The following is an 11,537-nucleotide window of genomic DNA, read 5'->3' on the forward strand; positions in this document are numbered from 1 at the left end:
CTGGGTGCCCAGGCCGTCCAGGAGAGAGAGAGAGGGGGTAGAGAGACAGAGTTGCTGAGAGAGAGAAAGAGAGAGAGAGAGGAAGAGGAGGTGCAGGGGAGGGTTTGCCCACGGCAATGGGGAAGGTGGGGGCTGCAGCAGCATCATGACTGACAGAAGCACAGATGTCACTATTGGAGCTCAATCGAGGCATATAAATGACCAGCCCATGGCAACTGTCTAGTAAACATGGAAACATACAAAGTAGCTGAAGTTATGATTAAAAACAAACAGAATAAGTATCCAGCTGATTTGGCATATTAAGAACCTCATGTCTGTTTAAATTTTATTGAACTGCTTTGTACTCCTTGTTAAATCTGGTGAGAATATGAAGCTCTGAATCATATACTTTATCATCCAATACTTTCCATTTCTGTAACACATTCTGTTCTAACTAAATGCAGCTTCACTCAAACTCAGAGCTCCCTCACTCTTACAGGAGGCTCGTCTTTGTGAAGGAGAAGTAAAGATGGATTTACATAGTGATTGTGTGTGCTGATTTGGCAGCGCTTCAGCTGATAACTTTTAGTGATTCGCTGCAGCATTGATCTCCTAGATGGATTTATTGACGAGGGTGGACGGCTAAGGATGGGGGTTGAGTTGGTGGGAAAAGAGGCATGGGGGTGCTTGCTGGTTAGGTGATATGAGGAGAAAACAGCAGATAGCTACTCAGGCGAGGTGGACAGTGGATGAGTTTGATGTTACTTGCCGTCTTTACTTGTTGGCGAGGAGTTATTCCCCCAAAGGAGTTAAAAGCCATACTGTTTCTCATAGCTCATTTCTGTGGATTTGTATTGTCTTTCTATTGTCTCAGTGTGGCTGCAGAGTTGTGACCCCAGAGGGAATTGTCTGTCAGCATAAAATAAAAGCAAGGCCTGCGACCAAGGACTCCATTTCTCCGGGCTAATTGTCACAGACAATGCACACTGCAGAAAAAAAGGGTATGAAGGATAAACCTGGCGGATGTTTAGATTTTCTTATCACAGTGATCTTCCACTGAGCAAAATCAGGCTACAGCTGAAGAGATGCTTATAAGCAGAAAGTCAAAAAAAAAACTGTGAGGGAAATGCAGTTATTAAAAGGAGCTCTGTAAATATTTGAGAGGACTTTAATGTAGCGAATAGAAAAACACTCAACAGACAGAGCGCTGTTCTTAGGCGGGGATGTGAGACAGACCAAACAGGAAGTCCCTCAAAAATGTATGCTGGAGTTTTTAATCAGTCAAAGATGGCTTTCTCATCAAGGGTTGATTGCAACGGAACAGTTTTGGTTCATAATGTTTTTTCCTTTGAAAGATCACAGGCTCTGATATCATCAAAGAAAAATTCTAATAATGTAATTTGGCTGATAACATGATAGAGAAAACTGATCTCTTGATTGTTGTAATTGCAGTCCTCCACAACCACAGCGTTATCACTGCCATGTGATGAGCCTGATTCCCAAGTAAGCACCTTTTACTTAATAATGCTGTCTAATGTACACCACAAAGTGCTGCTTTAAAAGACATTCAACGTCAGTGTTATGTATGAACCAAGAATTATTGTGTGCTATGCAAGCCATCGCCAGTAGGGGGCACCACGCCCAGTTATGTGTGTGTGTTACTTCTGTGTGATCCCAATAAAGAAGAAGTCAACTTGTAAACAAGCTGTTGTATGTGCAGTCTGACTCGGCATAATCTTTAATAGTGTATTGACACTACAGTGGACATATAACATAAATTGGCGACGAGTTGTGACGTCTGGAAGACTTGGCTGTCTACTGAGCATGAACTGACTGCGTGGCCGAGTTCGGACGGAAAACGGACGATCGCGTGGTGAATTAGCATCGGAGCTAGCTGCTAGCTGCTTTTCGCCGACGAGTCAAAAACGACAGTGTTGGCTGTGGACAGCGGATACATCATGGCTGGAATGATTGGACAGATGGACCCTTTTGATGATGCTGGTGAGCAATGGGCGACGTATATTGAACGTTTTGAGCATTACACCCTTGCTAATGACATTCAGCCTGAGAAACGGGTCCCGGTGCTGCTGAGTGTGATGGGTCCCAAGACGTACAGTCTGCTGCGTAATCTAGTGGCGCCAAGCAAGCCTGGGACAATGCAGTATGACAATATTGTGGGTGTTTTGCAAGCTCATTTTGCTCCCAAACCGCTGGTAATAGCTGAAAGGTTCCGGTTCCACAAGAGGAATCAGGGGGAAGAAGAAACGGTCGCACAGTATGTGGCGGTGCTGAAAAGACTGTCAGAACATTGCGAGTTTGGTGCGTATCTGGAAGATGCTCTACGAGACAGATTTGTGTGTGGATTAAAGTGTGAAACTGTGCAGAAGCGTCTTTTGACTGAGAAGGATCTCACGTTTCGCAAAGCAGTTGATTATGCTGTGTCGGCAGAGACAGCAACACGTGAAGTGCAGCAGTTGAGTGGTTCCCTTAAAGTGAATGCAGTGCTGTCACAAAGAGGTGAAAAATGCCGCCGCTGCGGGAAAATGAATCATACTGATGATGACTGCTGGTACAAAGACCGTGACTGTCACCAGTGTGGAAGGAAGGGCCACACGAAACGCATGTGCAAAGGTAGAGCCAGAAGCAGCCAAGATTGGAACAGGAAAGAGAAAGAGGGGAAACATGAGCTGAAAGGCAATGCAGTTAAAAACAGAGCAAAGGACAAAAAGAGGAGAATTCATCATGTTGCCGCTGAGGAGAGTGAAAGTGAAGGAACCAGACCCGACACTGATAGTGAGTTGGAGCTGTATTCTTTGTCACGAAAAGAGAAATATTCACGTATCTCCCTAATGCCTGTAGTTAACGGGAAGAAAATGGAGATGGAGCTGGATACAGGGGCTGCTGTGTCTTTGATTCCATGGGAACAATATAAAAGTATGCTGAGTCAGTTGCCGCTGCAACCCACTGACATCATGCTGAAAACGTACACTGGGGAGCCGCTGGCACCAGAAGGGGTCATCAAGGTGCAAGTTGAACTGAATAAGCAGCGTGCAACTCTACCCTTGTACGTGGTAAAGGTGGATGCTCCACCACTGTTTGGTAGGGAGTGGCTGAGAGTGATTAAGCTGAACTGGAAAGACTTAAAGATGGTCCATGCCAGTGAGCAAAGCGGAAATGACAATCTGGAGGCTGTGCTAAAGAAACACTCTGCCGTTTTCTCTAAGGAGCTGGGCACAATGAAAGGAATTAAAGCCAGATTGACTCTTAGGCCTGATAGTGTCCCCAAATTCTGTCCACCACGTAACGTGCCTTATGCTCTCCGCCCTCGGGTGGAGGCAGAACTGAAACGCCTGACTGAGCTTGGGGTGATCACACCAGTGGAGCATAGTGATTGGGCTACGCCCGTGGTCCCTGTCAACAAGAAGGATGGCTCAGTGAGACTCTGTGGTGATTTCAAGGTCACTCTTAATTCGCAGCTCTGTGTGGATAAGTACCCACTTCCACGCATTGAGGACCTGTTTGCTTCTCTAGCAGGAGGTCAGCATTTCAGTAAGCTAGACTTAGCAAATGCCTACTTACAGATGGAGGTAGAAGAGGAGTCTAAGAAGCTGCTGACTATTTCGACACAAAAAGGGCTGTTCCGTTTCAATCGCTTGCCTTTTGGAGTGGCGTCTTCACCTGCATTGTTTCAGAAGGCTATGGATCAAGTGCTTCTCGGCCTACCATACACCCATTGTTATCTGGATGACATCCTCGTCAGTGGTCCAGATAAAGAGACACACCTGAGATCCCTTAAGGCAGTTTTGGGCAGGCTGGAGGACTATGGCCTGCGTCTCAAACAGGAGAAGTGCCTGTTTTTCCAAGAATCGGTGGAATACCTGGGCCACATAATTGGTGCGGCAGGGTTACACAAATCACCAGAAAAGGTGCGTGCCGTTATGGAAGCTCCAGCACCAGCTGATGTCAGCCAGTTACGTTCTTTTCTGGGAATGCTCAACTATTATGGACGTTTCATACCTGATTTAGCTACAGTCCTGAAACCGCTGAATGAGCTACTCAGTAAAGAGAAGAAATGGCAGTGGACATCAGCCTGCGAGTCAGCTTTCCAGAAAGCTAAAGAACGTCTGGCCTCACCAAAAATACTCACCCACTACAATCCTGAACTGCCTCTCCATTTGGCATGTGACGCTTCACCATATGGCGTTGGAGCCGTGCTCTCACATGTCATGCCTGATGGCCAAGAACGGCCAATTGCTTATGCTTCACGAACCCTCAGCAAAGCAGAACGAAACTATGCTCAGATCGAGAGGGAGGCGTTGGCAATTGTTTTTGGAGTGCGCAAGTTTCACCAGTATCTCCATGGTAACAAGTTCACCTTGCTCACTGATCATCGCCCACTGACCTCAATTCTGAGTCCAGTAAGAGGTACACCATCAATGGCAGCTGCGCGAATGCAGCGTTGGGCGCTCCTTCTGTCAGCACATAATTACACCTTACAGTATCGGAAGGGGGCACATCACGCCAATGCTGACGGTCTGTCACGTTTACCTCTGCCCCTTGCACAGAAAGAGGAACAGGGAGCAGTTGAGGTATTCTACGCATCTCAGCTGGACACATTACCAGTCAGTGTCGCCGAGATCAGACGTGACACTTTGTCTGATGTCACTTTGTCTCGTGTGCTGGAAATGGTAATAACTGGACGTTTTCCAGCAACAAAGGACACAGATCAAGAGCTGTCACCCTATCTGATGCGCAGACATGAACTCACAATACAGCAGGGATGCCTCATGTGGGGCTTGAGGGTGGTTGTGCCACCTAAGCTGCGCTCTCATGTACTGAAAGAGCTCCACACTGCACATCCAGGGATGGTGAGGATGAAGAGCTTAGCTCGCAGCTATGTTTGGTGGCCTGGCATTGATTCTCAAATTGAGCTTCAAGCTAAAGCCTGCCACTCTTGTCAGCGTGTGCAAAAAGAGCCTGGGTTAGCGCCTTTACACCCTTGGCTGTGGCCTTCCTGTCCATGGGAACGGATCCATGTGGATTTTGCGGGTCCATTTGAAAGTCACATGTACCTGGTGGTGGTAGATGCACATTCCAAGTGGCCTGAAGTGCATATTATGGATAGCACCACAGCTGGTAAAACCATACAAGTGCTACGGGGTCTCTTTAGTCGCCATGGCATTCCCCACGTCCTGGTGAGTGATAACGGACCGCAGTTCTGTTCTGAGGAATTCAGGGTGTTCCTGAAAGCTAATGGAGTCAAACACATCCGCTCTGCGCCGTACCATCCTGCCACTAATGGTTTGGCTGAGCGTTTTGTGCAGACATTCAAGCATGCACTGAAAGCCTCCAGGGGTACAGCACCTGTGCAACAACGCCTTGACACGTTCCTCTTGACATATCGCAACACTCCGCATGCAACAACTAGAGAAACGCCAGCTATATTGTTCATTGGACGCAAGCTGCGCTCTCGACTGGATTTTTTGAAGCCCAGTGTGGCCGGAGCTGTGCGTCGGTCACAGGATGCGCAACAACAATGCCGACAGCAACACTCCAGGGACAGACGGTTCACTGTGGGCGAGCCTGTCCTGGTGCGCGATTATAGGAAGGGAGAGGACAAGTGGACGCACGGTGTCGTACTGGAGAAGACTGGGCCAGTGTCATACAAGGTGAATGTGGGAGCCCAAGGGGTGTGGAAACGTCATGTGGATCAGATGCTGACACGACCTGAGTCAGTATCTCAGCAGGTCACAGTGGATCCTCCGACAAGCTCTCAGATGTCACCAGCCCAGAGTGGTAGTGACACCATGCTTTACCCTTGTACAACTCTGCAGGAAGAGACTGTTGAACAAGTTATGGGGACCACCGTACCTCCAGATACACCCCAGTCTCTTAAATCATCACCGACTGACTGTACACAGGTTACAGAGCCTGTAAGACGTTACCCAGTGAGAGTCACCAAGCCACCCGCTCGTTATTGTGATGGGTGAGCGTATTAAGTAGTTCAGTGAGAGTGTTGGCGTTCAGAGACATTATTCTCAACTAAAAAGAAATTCATACAGAAAGCAACATTAGTTCCAGTTTTCATGAATGTTGTAATATAAAAAGAAAAAAGGTGCTACTTTGGTTATGGGAAATGTTTCTGCGGGTGGTGCCACGGTCGCATAGCTTAGTGGGGAGGAGATGTTATGTATGAACCAAGAATTATTGTGTGCTATGCAAGCCATCGCCAGTAGGGGGCACCACGCCCAGTTATGTGTGTGTGTTACTTCTGTGTGATCCCAATAAAGAAGAAGTCAACTTGTAAACAAGCTGTTGTATGTGCAGTCTGACTCGGCATAATCTTTAATAGTGTATTGACACTACAGTGGACATATAACAGTCAGTAATTTACTAGGAGTTGTTCCGGGCCCTCCCATTTCTCATGTTGTACATTTGTTAGCCATTTTAAACCACCTTAACCTACACTGTAACTCTATCCCAGCAAGAACTTTTTCATTAGCATCTCCTTTTTTCTCCCTCTCTTCAAGGTCATCTGTAATGTGGAATCCATAAACTTCTCAATGAAGAAAGTTATTTGAATTCTTATTTTTTAATGGTGGGGCTTAAAAATTCCCATTTCAGACCTGTAGTTTTAAAATGAACCTCCAGTGTGTATGTCAGCAGATGAAATTTCTGAGGAAAATTGCTCTCATGCCATTCTCGTCTCCTCTCCTTTTCTCTGTCTCTTTCTGTCACACACTTACTCTATCCACACACATACTCCTTTTTTAATCAGGATTTACTTCAGATTTGGTAAATTTGGCTTTATGCTATTTTATATGTGCTTGTATCTCTGGCATCTTACAAAAAACTATTTTTCATGAGCTCAAAAATCATTTTGACACAAAAAATTGTTTATTTAATTTTTTCATATGTGAATTGTTTTTTAATTGTGTTTCATTCAATACTTCAAACTGTATGTGAAACTTCTGTGGTAATTGCAGAGCATTAGTGTAATCACATTATATTTTTGTTTTACTATACTAAATACAGTTACAATTATGTCATTACTTGGGTTACAATGATTCTTCATTATGTGCACCACAGCTAACAGAAAAGCCCCTTTTCCATTAATACCTGCTCAGATTGACTCAGCAGGGTTTGCCACAGTGTTCAGGGTTTTGCGTTAGGTCATAGTACCTGGCACCAAGTACGTTTTTAGTACCTGCTCTCTCAAGCAATCCAAGCAGGTACTAAAATGTGATGTCATCAGACTGCATCCCACCGATTGGCTGGTCAGTAGCGTCACTTGATGAGTCATGGAAGCGCCTCGTCAACGCCGTGAACGAGTGTGACGAAAAGCCAACAACTTTTGAGGAGTGGAGAATTGGAAATTAATGTTAGTTTTATTGTACTAAAGGACAAGAATGTGATTTTTTTTTAAAAACTGCAAATTGCACCTAGGTCAGAAACACCTGCATCATGTTGTTAACTTTGCAAACATCTTCATAAATAGCATCCTAACACAAGGCTAGCACAAGGCCTAACACAAGAAATGGAGGCAATTAGTATTGTTGCCTCCATTTCTACATGTTTCTACAGTAAACCCATTGTAGTGATCACTTTCAAGATCACTTTTCTTTGTGATATTGGTTTTGAGTCCAAATATGTATATGTATAAACATTTTACTCACAGACTGCTTCAAAGGGAGCTTTTGATAAAGGGCCACATATATGTGCACTTAATAATAGTACACTTGGAGATAACTTCCTGATCTCAAAATAAGTTTTGTCCTTTGAGTAGAACTGAAGTAATGATGGATTCCATTTGCTTCAGAAGTTGTATGTTGGAGTTGGGAGTCATAAAAATCCCAACTTGAGCACATTTCAGGAGTACAGTCAGAAAAGCAAAGGAAAACATGATTTGTTTCACTCCTTAGCAAGATAGAGCCTTTCATCGATCACTAGCAATAAGCACAATGTACAGCATTTGAGTGCACTTAAAAACACAGCTGCAGTACAGTCATGGATAGAGCCTGCTCAGTGCTCTGTATTAAATAGATAGATAGATGGATAGATGGATACTTTATTAATCCCACAAGGGATTGGTGTTACAGCAGCATGAGAAAGAATAAAAATAGTACATTCTACAATAAACAACAAAGTTGAAATAAAAGTGCCAGAGGCGCCTGCTAAGGGTCTTATACTATGAGATAGTACAGGAATTTATGTGTATACAATACACACAGTGATAAAAACAAAAGTAAAAATGAGGTACACTATAAATCTAATAAAAACTGCTGCATGAAGGTATAATACAAGAATATGTTTGGGATCTTATGCCTGACAGGTGTGTTCACCTGTCACAGTATAAAGAGTTATTACACACCTTGATAGAACACAATAGGAATGATTTCCTGAAGCGATCTTTATGGCAGCAAGGTTGAATCAGTCTGAGGGAGAAGAAGCTCTGCTGCCTCAGAAGTGTAGACTGGAGCTGGTGCGATGGTTATCCATGATGGAGAGCAGTTTGTTCAGTGACCTCCCGTTCCTCACTGACTCAAATGCCTCCAAATTCTGACCAATGATGTTTTCAACCTTGCTGATTAGTTTGTAGATCCTGTTGGCATCTCTGACACTAATGCTTCCCCCCACCAGCAGACGGCAACAAAACAGATGGCATTCGATACCACAGACTGGTAAAAAATCTCCAACATCTTGCTGCACAGTAAAGGATGTGAGCTTCTTTAGGAAGTAGAGTCTGCTCATCCTTTTCTTGTACACAACATCGCTGTCAATTAGGTAAATGCCCAAGTGCCTGTAGCTGTCCAATTGCACAATGGTAATAGTGCAATTGGACTTGAGGGGCATCGAAGTTAAATAAGTGTTTTACTGTTGCTCCATTTTCGGTGACAACATCCCACATGAAAATACATTTATACTTGCAAAGTTTGCGGTGTGTCCAGCGTTAGGAACTTTATTTTTATTAATTTACAAGCCCCCTTTCTTTACTTAGAGCTCGTGATGCTATTATGTATCTTGTGTTACATTGGGAATTGGAATATTCAAGGTTGTATAATAAATCATAAGCATTATAGCCAAAGGTCCTCCAACTATACAACCATTTGTGCTATGTGTTCCAACTGACAGGCAGTATTTCGACTTACAGAAGCTAACACAGTCTATGAAGGTGGAGTATAAGCATAGTCTGAGGGACTTTGGGAAAAGACAGCACAAACTCAGAACATCCAAGAGACTGCAATTCAAGTTTCAATCTACTTTGAAGTTTCAATCATCCTTCACTGTTGTTTTCACGTGTTGGTCAATATGGTCAGATTGAAACCTTAAAATATATGGCTCTGCTTAAATTACACGTCTACCTTCATAGAGGTAAACATGTGTAAAGGTCTAGTTTCTGGATTATCTAGTTACTGACGCCTACAGATGGGAATCCAGCCCACTTTTTATATGCACTTATTTCAACTGCTCTTTGAGGCCTCTTAAAAATGTAACAAACAGGTTTGCTAGATTTTTTTTTTTTTTTACAAATTATTTCTTTAAAGTCATATAAGTCGAATAATATAAGAAAACTGCACTGTTTCTTTTTTTTTTTTTTTTTTTTTTTTGAGCATAAACACAAATTTATTCACTTTCTCTCGTATGCTAGAAGTGCAACTTTGTTGGGACAACAAAGAGGCAGTTAGAAAAAAGCTCAGGACATATTATGAGAAGAATGTTTGACCTTATCATTTTTTTTTTTTTTTTTTTTTGGCCTGTCCCGTTTGGCTCTTTTGCCCTCAGAATTGTTGTCTAAAGGCAAAGAAAGATGCCCAACGGATTTACTTTACCAAACTGATCATCCCAGCCTTGCCGTAATGGTCCATTTGATTCACCTTTTATTGTTTATTTTATTTTCACTTACTGAATACGGGACAGACTTGACTGGGGGAAAGAAGGGGAGAAAGAAAGAGGGAAAGAGAAACAGCTGAGAAGAGGGACGGGGGAAAACTGCACTGTTTCAAGGTGTCTTATGTCGCTCCTGGTAGTTACCTTGGTTAAAGAAAAGTGTGTGTGTGTGTGTGTGTGTGTGTGTGTGTGTGTGTGTGTGTGTGTGTGTGTGTGTGTGTGTGTGTGTGTGTGTGTGTGTGTGTGTGTCTCCCTCTATCGCTCTCTCATTGTCCCTTCCTGACAGTGACGGTAATGCGTGAGTAGGTGAGCCACCCTCGGGGCTCTGTACATCCATGTCTGACTCAATATAAATCAGCACTTGTCATCACAGACTCATATCACACACTCTGATCCCACATCCCCTCTACAGATTCCTCCTTGTTGTTCGATACCATCCAAGATGCCAGTGGCCAGAGTATTAAACCTGTCCAGTCTTACCGGCAGTGTCTCCCTCTCTGTGTCGCTGTGTTTTCTCCCTCCTAGACCTGAAGCTGCTCCCGCATGGTGAAGTTAAACAGATGTGACTGCATTAGATTCAGCCCGGACAGCAGCACACCTCTGCTGCCCTGAATGCATTCTATAATTATCCACCACACCTTGTATCAGGAAGTCAGCTCATGTCAAAAGTGCAAGTGAAAGCTGGGGTCACTGTCAGGAAAATAAGTCTGATAGTGACAAAGGGCCAAAGCAGCTGCACGGGAGTGAAATAAGATTTAGATAGTGATGCTGAAAACATGTAGTCTGATGGCAGCAGTGACTTCTTTGTTGCATTTTCAGATATTGATTGTTTACTATTTACTGTAAATGTACCTGAGGCAATATTTCTTGTTTGTGTTACCTGCTAGCACTGGATTAAACTTGCTATTTAATTGAAAGGTGATCTTCAAACATGAAACACTAACACTAACTAACAAGATACATGGTTATTTAGTAACATGATTACTAAATAACAACGCTCCAGCAAGCTAGCCTTCCATGAGCCTGCAATTGATTGCTTTGGATTAAATGTTAATGTTATCTTGCCAAAATCCTCATAATGACAATACTTACCAAAATAATTTTGGTTTACATAGCATGCTTCATGAAGGATAAAATTGATGCTGAGCTATTTAACTCAAAACAGCAAACATCATCTGTGTGAAGATACATTAAAAAAATTCCAGAAACACATTTTTCTCTGAAGAAGATATACAACTTTATGGAAATCCATCTGATGATTTTTGAAGCTGTTTGTTATGAAAATCAAAATGATACTGCAATATGTGGTAGTGATTAGAAACACGCTGGTGGAAAGCATTCCTGGGACAGTTGAAAAACCTAGGACATGCATTAATGGACTCTAAAGAATGAATTGATTTGAATACAGTTAATTTCACAATAAAGACCCAATGCATTCAGTAACTTATTGGTTGTTGTATGAGAGATGAGTGCTGCAAATATAAACATCATCAAAAATTAGAATTCATTTGATGCCTCCAACATTATTGATGGAGGAGGAGCAGCTGCCTTGGCCCGAATTCATCCAGCCACTCTGACTGTAGCCACTGATTGATTTTTAAGTTAGGAGGAGGCAATCAGTAAATACTACCCAATCAGAGGCCAAGAACATTGAAAAGATTAGACAATTT

General features: G+C 43.2%; 1 long non-coding RNA gene across 1 annotated transcript in view; it reads left to right on the forward strand.

The window, feature by feature from the left end:
- The window catches only part of LOC145427673 (uncharacterized), a 41,502-nt gene extending 34,471 nt beyond the window's left edge, over positions 1 to 7,031 (forward strand). Inside the window, exons 3-4 of the long non-coding RNA XR_013908220.1 lie at positions 1,432 to 1,482; positions 6,510 to 7,031. This is a non-coding gene — a long non-coding RNA (uncharacterized LOC145427673). The remainder of the gene's footprint in view (positions 1 to 1,431; positions 1,483 to 6,509) is intronic.
- Positions 7,032 to 11,537: the final 4,506 nt, after the last annotated feature.

This window comes from Astatotilapia calliptera, chromosome 1, assembly GCF_964374335.1.
Source record: "Astatotilapia calliptera chromosome 1, fAstCal68.1, whole genome shotgun sequence".
NCBI classification, from domain to species: Eukaryota; Metazoa; Chordata; class Actinopteri; order Cichliformes; family Cichlidae; genus Astatotilapia; species Astatotilapia calliptera.